This window comes from Eptatretus burgeri, chromosome 10, assembly GCF_056783735.1.
Source record: "Eptatretus burgeri isolate ZD-2024b chromosome 10, Ebu_testis_v1, whole genome shotgun sequence".
NCBI lineage: Eukaryota > Metazoa > Chordata > Myxini > Myxiniformes > Myxinidae > Eptatretus > Eptatretus burgeri.
Genome location: NC_140970.1, coordinates 11,830,094 through 11,840,922, shown reverse-complemented (window position 1 = coordinate 11,840,922; position 10,829 = coordinate 11,830,094). Strand labels below are relative to the sequence as shown.

The 10,829-nt window shown below is 34.8% G+C and overlaps 1 protein-coding gene across 4 annotated transcripts in view; it reads left to right on the top strand.

The window, feature by feature from the left end:
- Window positions 1-2,746: 2,746 nt before the first annotated feature.
- The window catches only part of LOC147017950 (TNFAIP3-interacting protein 1-like), a 69,728-nt gene continuing 61,645 nt past the window's right edge, over window positions 2,747-10,829 (top strand). For 2 of the 4 annotated variants that reach the window (XM_085897095.1, XM_085897094.1), the window contains exon 1: window positions 2,749-3,052. The gene's annotated coding sequence lies outside the window, so the exon portion shown is untranslated. Of the gene's footprint in view, window positions 3,053-10,829 lie in introns of all 4 variants that reach the window. The other 2 variants (XM_085897097.1, XM_085897096.1) reach the window with 2 other exon arrangements.

Sequence of the window (10,829 nt, the reverse complement as noted above, 5' to 3'; positions counted from 1 at the left end):
CATTGTTGCTTGGAGTGGCTCACCGAACTTCTGAAAGATACTTGGAAAAGTAAGTACCTGAGAGAAAGGGCTGTGTCTGCACAACAAAAGATTCAGAGAACTTTCTCAGCTCGCTGAACAGGCACCTGCCCATCCTGCAAACCACAGAGCAGGTGGATCTGTGGTGGGACGTGTATTTCGCAACCCCCGGACATATCGCTACCATTGAATGGACTGTGTATCTAGATTGGGTTCTTCTCAACACCAATGGGAAGGACATAGAGCTGGGGCTTGAACATATACAAGGTAAGTTTAAAATCACATTGAGAAGGGGACTTGGGGGGGGAGCTACAGGAGCTGTTATAAATATATTGCTTGTTTGGTTCTGGGACCACAAGAGAAGTTATACAAGATGTTTGCAAGTATTGCTAAAAGTTGAAGCGTGTGTGTGTGTGTGTGTGTGTGTGTGTGTGTGTGTGTGTGTGTGTGTGTGTGTGTGTGTGTGTGTGTGTGTGTGTGTGTGTGTGTGTAGTGCAGTGGATATAGTATATTATATCTGGATTTTTAGAAGGCTTTTGATAAGGCACCACATAGGAGGTTGTTTACTGCAGTGAGTGCTTGTGGTGTGGCTGGTATTAGTACGGTAGAGTAGCTAATGCCATTGGAAAGTGGCTTCGTGATAGGAAGCAGAGAGTGGCTGTGAGTGGGGGAATGGTTGGGAGAATGTAAGTAATCGGGGAACTCAGTGGTCAGTACTAGGACCATTATGAATTTATAAAAACTATTATTGGAAAGTGGGGTTAAGTGTCATGTTTCTCAATTTGGAGATGGCACAAAGCTTGGAGGTAAGATGATCGCAGAGAGGGGGAACAATTAAGGCCTTCACAAAGGAGAGTAAGAATAATGAAAGTAGGGCCGACATGATGCAAGGGGCAAGTTTGGAGCGTGGCACATTGGAAATGGAACTGGGGTTGGTAACAGATATGGGAGCTCAGCACCCAACACAATGGCAGGCAGCTGTAGGTAAAGCTGACGTGGTTTTACATTGTCATCGTGGAGACATGATGGGCCAAATGACCTCCTCGTGCGTCGAAGTTCTTTGTATCAGTGCCCTTTCACCATGCCACCTGTCAGGATACACACACACACACACACACACACACACACACACACACACACACACACACACACACACACACACACACACACACACACACACACACACACACACACATACACACATATACACACACACACACACCAAATGTATTTGAAACGAGAAGAGCACATACATGTATATATATATATATATATATATATATATATATATATATATATATATATATATATATATATATATATGTATATATATATATATGTATATATATATATATATATATGTATATATATATATATGTATATATATATATATATATATATATGTATATATATATATATATATATATATATATATATATATATATATGTATATGTATATATATATATATATGTATATGTATATATATATATATATATATATATATATATATATATATGTATATGTATATATATATATATATATATGTATATGTATATATATATATATATATATATATATATATATATATATATATGTATATGTATATATATATATATATATATATATGTATATGTATATATATATATATATATATATATATATGTATATATATGTATGTATATATATGTATATATATATATATGTATATATATATATATATGTATATATGTATATGTATATGTATATATATATATATGTATATGTATATGTATATATATATATATGTATATGTATATATATGTATATATATATATATATGTATATATATATATATATATATATATATATATGTATATGTATATATATATATATATATATATGTATATATATATATATATGTATATGTGTATATATATATATATATATATATATATATATGTATATGTATATATATATATATATATATATATGTATATGTATATATATATATATATATATATATATGTATATATATATATATATGTATATATATATATATATGTATATGTATATATATATATATATGTATATGTATATATATATATATATGTATATATATATATATATATATATATATATATATATATATATATATATATATATATATATATATCGCTTTTGGCCCGAATCAATGGTGAAGAATCACTTTAAATATTAAATAATTCCCAGATCCGGATTCCGATCTTCACCAAACTCGAATCAATTCGTCGTTGTCGCACAGCCAACCTTTCCACCGAGCTTCGGCCGAATCCGTCCACAACTTTTTGAGATATCCTGTTCACAGACATAACAGACAGACCAGGGGCGAAAACGGTAACATCCTTCACCTTCGGTGTCTGAGAGAAAAAAAAAACAAAAAAAAACTTCAGTTTACCACAAGAAATCATGATTAGTCTGATTTAATTTTGTATAAAAATGTGTACTTGTGTCACAGCATCGACAGCTGGAATGTCCAGATTTAAGGTTAAAATTACCAAGTTCCACCATCACGGCAAGGAAAGCCCCCTCCCCCAACGCTTCCTCTCACCGCGGGTCCTTTCAGAGAACCCCGCCTCTTACTCTTCTTCTTCTTCTTCTTCTTCTTCTTCTTCTTCTTCTTCTTCTTCTTCTTCTTCTTCTTCACTCAATGCTGGCAATGACGCGTTTTCATGATCCGTCTGTGCCTGCCCCACTGCTCTTCCCGTTCCCGCCCCGCACGTCGTCATTCATTCCGTCGATAAACTGAGAGGTTGAATGAAAGTTGTGTGTGTTAGTATCTCAAGACGGCACATGCATGATGAGCCAAATGGCTCCTTCCTGCGACACGGTTCCAGCTTACAACATCGCTTGCCCTTGTAAACGCTACACTTTTCGACGCCAGTTTCGTTGTTGTTTGCGAGAGCCGATGACACTTGAATCCCACAGCCCCACCCTCTGGCTTTGAGGCAAGTCGGGACTTTCCCTGAAGCGAAAATACCCGTCACATGACCCATTTCCGTCAGACCAGCGGAGCAGGTAGTGTGTTTTTCCTTCACTCGTTTGCCTTTACCAACATTGTAACTCGTATTTTTTAACTTTTTGTTTTACTTCATGGTCGTCAAAACATCATTTTGACGGCTCACGTTCTTTCTGGTCTTGTTCATTGTGAATATTTATTTAATTATTGATTTATTTACAATGGGAATTCAACCTCAAGGTCTTTTGGTCTCACTTGTGTTTCAAAATGTTTAAAAATTTGATATTCATTGTCAATATTTTGTCAATGTTTAATTCCTGAGCATTTCAATGAAAACACACACACACACACACACACACACACACACACACACACACACACACACACACACACACACACATAAACACCAGTATATATGCATATGTAAATATATATGTGTGTGCATATATAAATATAGATATATACAAGGTGGCCTGAAAGTCTCTTTACCCCTTCCCAGTGAAGCATTGTTCTTGAACTCTTTTAATATACAGGTTTTATTGTACAGTACTTACAATAATTAATTTGTCATTGTATCTGAATGTGCTCCATCATTCTTGTGAGTCAGTGTTTTAGCATACCATAGTGGGCGAGGGGCCGAGGGCAGAGGGGAAGGGACGGATGGAAGTGCGAGAAATTTATCAGGGGTAAAGTAACTTTCGGGCTACCCTGTATATAAATATATATAAATATATATGCATATATAAATATCTATATTTGGAAGGAAACATTATTGATATGTTGATCAATAATTTAAAATTAACTTTGTTTAATTCTTGAAATTGAGATGAGGAAGAAAGACGAGGGTGGAATGTTGCGGTTAATGAAAGGAAAAATAATCGTACAATGTTATCAAGTGTTTTTTGTGTTATTTTAATCTTGTTTAAGTGTGGTTAGCTGAGGAAGAGTTGTTGAGAAGTCAGGCAAGATTGTGCACACATGGCGAAATTCTACCTTTGAGATGTCTCTTCTTGGTTCGATTCCTGAGTCGAATATCAAAACTGTCAGATTAGTGATTTGCATTCAAGGCGAGTGTGCCTCACAAAATGGACTGTCCCAATCACCTCGGACTTGAAGCTGGGGACCAATCTGATAGCAAGACTGGCAACTCCCCCATTTGCTCTGCTCAGCTGTGTCAATGCAAAAGATTGGCTAGTGGAATGATTTTTTTTTATGGGGAAAGGATATGGAATGGGGGAAGGGTATGGAATGGAGTTACCCCCTCCCCCTCCTTTGGGTCAGGGAATTTTGTAAATTTAACCTTGGATTTGTACATTCTATGACACTTATGCAAAATGAAGGCAGAATAATCATGTTTTCCTGATGAATTTACACCTGAACCCGACAGAAACCTTGTCGCAACAGGAAAATCAATCAAAAACTTCTTCAAAACTTCAAAGATGTATTATTTTTTTAAAGGAAGTATTTTCGTTATTCTTGGGCAATAATAACAGTAAGCTGTTCAAGTGTACAAAAAGTGGTAGAATACGACCTAAAGCGGTAGAGTTGGCAACTGTGGTATTGTTACAGCCAATGGTGTAGTGCCAAATTTTGAGATGCTGGAGTCCTGAAAAAATGTTTTAGCCGTGACATCATCACCAAATCTAATCTACCATCACATCAAGTTTTAAAATGAGCTCACCATTTGAGTGCTCAAAATGAGTGATAAATTAAAAATGCACATTTTACCATGAGAGGCAAAAGCATAAATAACTATAAGGGCACTCGGTCGAGCGCATATCTCTGACATGCAATGCCTGATCCAGAAGAACATATTGGGCCCAATACATTTTTGAAATATCATTCTATAAATCGCTTTTGGCCCTATCTCTCAAAGGTGAAGAATCACTTTAAAAATTATCAGATCTGGATCCGGATTTGGATCTTCACCAAACTCGAAGGAATCTGTCGTTGTCACACACCCAACCTGTCCAACAAGTTTCATCCGAATCAGTCCAGAACTTTTTGAGATATCCTGCACACAGACAAACAAACAGAAAACCAAATAAAAAATCACTCATAGAGCAACAATTGGCAAAACAGTGCAAAGTGGAACAGCACTTGGTGGAGCGCATAATTCTGCCAGGTGTTACAGTTCACCTTTTGTATCCCACTGATGGAGCTGGATATGCCTGTTGTTGGCTTAGTGGTTAGGGTTGTGGCTTTGGATCCTTGCATCCTGAGTTCAAATCCTGCTCAGCTGTTGAATTAATAACAGATGGGGTTAACTTGGCCTGTTATTCTTCCGAGGTTGGCAAAATGAGTGCCAGCATGCTGGTATACTGTGTCGGAGTGGCAACTCGTCCAGAATTGTGCGCAATAGCCAAGGAGACTGCTTCGGCAGCACCAACGCTCTGCACAGAGTATGGTCCCAATGGATGGATGGATGGGCTGGATCCAAAACAAAATCTTTTGGCCTATTTTGATATTTTGGCCAATGTTCACCTCAAAATTAATAGGTGGTTGAATGCATTGACCTGATAAGTAAATCCTTTTAAAGTTTCACATCAATTGGATGAAAATTGAGGATTTTAGAAAATCTGGCCCAAAATGCCTTTTGGCCTATTTTGACATTTTGGCTTATGGTCACCTCAAAATTAATGTGGTTGAATTCAGTGTCCTGACATGCAAATGGTCTTTAAATTTCAAGTCAATCGGATGAAAATTGAGGATTTTAGAAAAGTTGGCCCAATTTGGCTCAAATTTGCCTTTTGGCCGATGTTGATCTCAAAAATAATAGGTGCATGAATTCAGTGACCTGACATGTAAATACTTTTCAAAAAAACCAATCGGATAAATATTGAGGATTTTAGGAAATTTGGCCAAAATTGGCCTTTTGGCCGATGTTGATCTCAATATTAATAGGTGGTTAAATTCAGCGACTTTATATGCAAATGGTCTTCAAATTTAAAGTCAATCAGATGAAAATTGACAATTTTATAAACAATTTAATAATCTGTCTTATGTTGAGTTGACCTTATGGCCTATGTTGACCTTTTGACCTAAGTTAATCTCTAAAGTCAAAGGTGGTTGAATTTATTGACCTGACATGCAAGTCCTGTTCATATTCAAAGTCAATCGGATGAAATTTGAGGATTTTAGAAAATTTGGCTCAAATTGGCTTATCGGCCTATCTAGACCCTTTTGGTCCACCAAATTTTACGAAACTTCAATGCGGGACCATCGCAGGGTCAGTGACATTATTCTCCGAAAATTTCAGAATGGTCGGTTTAATTTGGGCTGGAGGCGAGCAGATAGACAAACGAACAAACATACCAAGCTGAGCCGAGCCGAGCAATGCCGTGCCATACCGAAACAAAAGCGGAGGTGATCAACATACTTGTCAAAAAATTTTTTATTTTTTTTGCCAAGTTACAAACAGAATGGGGGATGAAAACAAAACCTCCTTCACCTTCGTTGACGGCGATAACAAACACTCACACCCACTTTTTCTCACAATTAAGAATCCCCTTTAAAGAAAAAGTCAGATCAATTTCGTTTCTAACCACAGTTTTTCTCGAAAACTATATTTTAAGAAGCGAAGAGAAGTTATTATTATTATTTTTAATTTAGTACCATGTGGTAAGTTTCGCACCAACACCAGACCGACCTTCATGACTGGGTGCCACCATCTTTAAACTGTAGTGGTTTATGGGATATCTTATGCAATATTGAACGTATATTTTTTTTGTTCTTTAAAACAATTATTTCAATTCAAGAATTTAAATTGTTTGGTTATAATACATCAGTTTAATTTTAAAACCTTTTACCTTAACTTTAATATACACTGACATACCATCAAAATTTAAGATGCCCCTCGTAAATGCTGAGGGAGGAGTTCTGAGAGATTGAACTATTGTTTCAATGGGAATAAAGGGATTCGTTCATATCCTCTCCACCACATCCCCTATTACCCAAGTGTACAGTCAGGCAACACATATTTCAGAGTTAGGTTTCAGAAGACCTCACGAAAATATAAACATGCAAATGTGATACCTATTTATAGATACACGATGACAGAAAAAAATTGTTCAAGTGCCAAAACACTCCATAAATTCTTAACCTATTGATTAAACATGATATATAAATGGCTCTCAAAGTAGCCAGTAACACTTCTGGTCACGCTTATAATGGAAAACAAAATGGAAATGGAGAGTAGGAAGGGTGGTGTGTGCGCTCAGTGGACATGTGTGCCTTGACTTACAGTGATGAGAAAAAGTTTGTTAACCCTTTAGAATTTTCTGTATTTCTGCATAAATTTGACCTAAAATGTGATCAGATCTTCATCTAAGTCCTATTAATCGATAAAGAGATCCTGATTAAACAAATTACCCTGAGAACCTGATGGCCCTTGAGAATCAATTGGACCTTGAGGACCCTCCAGAATTATTCTAGAATTACCCATCAGAATTATCCTTTAGAATTACTTTAGAATTACTCTTTAGAATTACCTTTTAGAATTACCCTTTAGAATTCCCCTCTAGAATTATTCTTTAGAATTTGTCTTTAGAATTTCTCTTTAGAATTACCCTTTCGACTTACTCTATAATTACTCTTTCGAATTATTTTAGAATTACTCTTTAGAAGTCCCCTTTATAATTACTCTAGAATTACTCTTTAGAATTCTCCTTTAGAATTACTCTTTCAAATTACTCTAGAATTACCCTTTTACAATAACTTTAGAATTACCCTTTAGATTAACCCTTTAGAATTTCTCTTTTGACTTACTCTTTAGAATCACCCTTTAGAATTACCCTTGAGAATTTCTCTTTAGACTTACTCTTGAGAATTACCCTTTTGATTAACCCTTTCGAATTTCTCTTTAGACTTACTCTTTAGAATTACCCTTTAGAATTACCCTTTAGAACTTCTCTTTAGATTTACTCTGGAATTACTCTTTAGAATCACCCTTTAGAATTAATCTTTGCAATTACCCTTTAGAATTGCTCTTTAGAATTACTCGAGAATTGCCCTTTAGAATTACCCTTTAGAATTACCCTTTAGAATTACCCTTTAGAATTTCTCTATACTTACTCTAGAATTACTCTTTAGAATTAGCCTTTAAAATTACTATTTAGAATTTCTCTTTAGACTTACTCTAGAATTACTCTTTAGACTTACTTTAGAATTACCCTTTAGAATTACCCTTTAGAATTTCTCTTTAGACTTACTCCAGAATTACTCTTTTGAATTACCCTTTAGAATTACTCTTTAGAATTACCCTTTAGAATTACTTAAGAATTACTCGAGAATTACCCTTTAGAATTTCTCTTTAGAATTTCTCTTTCGAATTACTTTAGAATTACTCTTTCGACATACCCTTTAGAATTACTCTTTAGAAGTCCCCTTTAGAATTACTCTAGAATTACTCTTTAGAATTCTCCTTTAGAATTACTCTTTCAAATTACTCTAGAATTACCCTTTTACAATAACTTTAGAATTACCCTTTACATTAACCCTTTAGAATTTCTCTTTAGACTTACTCTGGAATTACGCTTTAGAATCACCCTTTAGAATTACCCTTTAGAATTTCTCTTTAGACTTACTCTGGAATTACTCTTTGGAATCACCCTTTAGAATTACCCTTTAGAATTTCTCTTTATACTTACTCTGGAATTACTCTTTAGAATTACCCTTTAGAATTACTTAAGAATTACTCGAGAATTACCCTTTAGAATTTCTCTTTAGAACTTCTCTTTCGACTTACTTTAGAATTACTCTTTAGAATTACCCTTTAGAATTACCCTTTAGAATTTCTCTTTAGACTTACTCTGGAATTACTCTTTGGAATCACCCTTTAGAATTACCCTTTAGAATTTCTCTTTATACTTACTCTGGAATTACTCTTTCGAACTTCTCTTTCGACTTACTCTGGAATTACTCTTTAGAATCACCCTGTAGAATTAATCTTTGCAATTACCCTTGAGATTTGCTCTTTAGAATTACTCGAGAATTACCCTTTAGAATTACCCTTTAGAATTCCTCTTTATACTTGAGAATTACTCTTTAGAATTAGCTTTTAAAATTACTCTTTAGAATTTCTCTTTAGACTTACTCGAGAATTACCCTTTAGAATTACTCTTTAGAATTACCCTTTAGAATTACTCGAGAATTACCCTTTAGAATTTATCTTTAGAACTTCTCTTTCGACTTACTTTAGAATTACTCTTTAGAATTACCCTTTCGATTAACCCTTTAGAATTTCTCTTTAGACTTACTCTGGAATTACTCTTTAGAATCACCTTTACAATTACCCTTTAGAATTTCTCTTTAGACTTACTCTGGAATTACTCTTTAGAATTACCCTTTAGAATTACCCTTTAGAACTTCTCTTTAGACTTACTCTGAAATTACTCTTTAGAATCACCCTGTAGAATTAATCTTTGCAATTACCCTTGAGAATTGTTCTTGAGAATTACTCGAGAATTACTCGAGAATTACCCTTTATAATTACCCTTTATAATTACCCTTTAGAGTTACCCTTTAGAATTTCTCTTTATACTTACTCTAGAATTACTCTTTAGAATTAGCCTTTAAAATTACTCTTTAGAATTTCTCTTTAGACTTACTCTAGAATTACTCTTTAGACTTACTTTAGAATTACCCTTTATAACTTCTCTATAGACTGACTCTTTTGAATTACTCTTTTGAATTACTCTTTAGAATTACCCTTTAGAATTACTTAAGAATTACTCGAGAATTACCCTTTAGAATTTCTCTTTAGAACTTCTCTTTCGACTTACTTTAGAATTACCCTTTAGAATTTCTCTTTAGACTTACTTTAGAATTACCCTTAAGAATTACTCTTCAGAATTACCCTTTAGAATTACTCGAGAATTATCCTTTAGAATTCCTCTTTAGAATTACCCTTAAGAGTTACTTAAGAATTACTTGAGAACTACCCTTTAGAATTCCTCTTTAGAACCCATCAGAATTACCCTTTCAAACCCTTTTGAACCAGATTTGCTTGAGCCAGGGTGGAGATTATACATTCGTTATTATTCTTGCCAAATTATACTACTATTATTATTGTTCTTCATATTATTTGATAAATTAATATATGGTTTGTTGCAATGTTATCATTTTTTTTGTTCTTTATTTTGCAAATCGAATGCCATGCCGTGGAAGCACATATTAAGCTGACAGATGCACCTTAACATGGTGTACATTTAAAACATGGGAATTCTTCTGGGTTATTTGTTGTCAATGAGCCTCATCAACTCAGGAGATCATGACGATCATTTTGGTACATCACATTCCACATCAGAACGCTCTGTTGTGTCTTCAAGGTCTTTTGGGTCCTTGGGGTATTTCGGTCTTCTGGGTCTTTTGGGTCCTTGGGCTATTTGGGGTATTTTGTGTCATCAGGGACTTTTGGATCATCTGGGTCTTTTGGGGGTTTTTTTTGTCCTCAGGATATTTTTGGTCTTTTGGGTCCTCTGGGTCTTTTGTGTATTTTAAGTCCTCTGGGACTTTTGAATCATCTGGCTCTTTTGGGTCTTTTGGATCCTTGGAGACTTTTGAGTCCTCTTTGTCCTCTGTAACTTTTGGGGCATCTGGGTCTTTTGCTTTTTTGGGGGGTACTTGGTGTTTTGGGTCATCTGGGTCATCTTGATATTTTGGGTTTCTTGTGTCCTCTGGGTCTTTTGTGTATTTTATGTCATCTGACTTTTGGGTCTTTTGGGTCCTTGGAGTCTTTTGGGCCCTCTTGATGCTCTAACTTTTTGGTCTTCTGGGTCTTTTTGGTCTTCTGTATCCTCAGGGTCTTTTGGGTCCTCTGAGACTTTTCAGTATTTT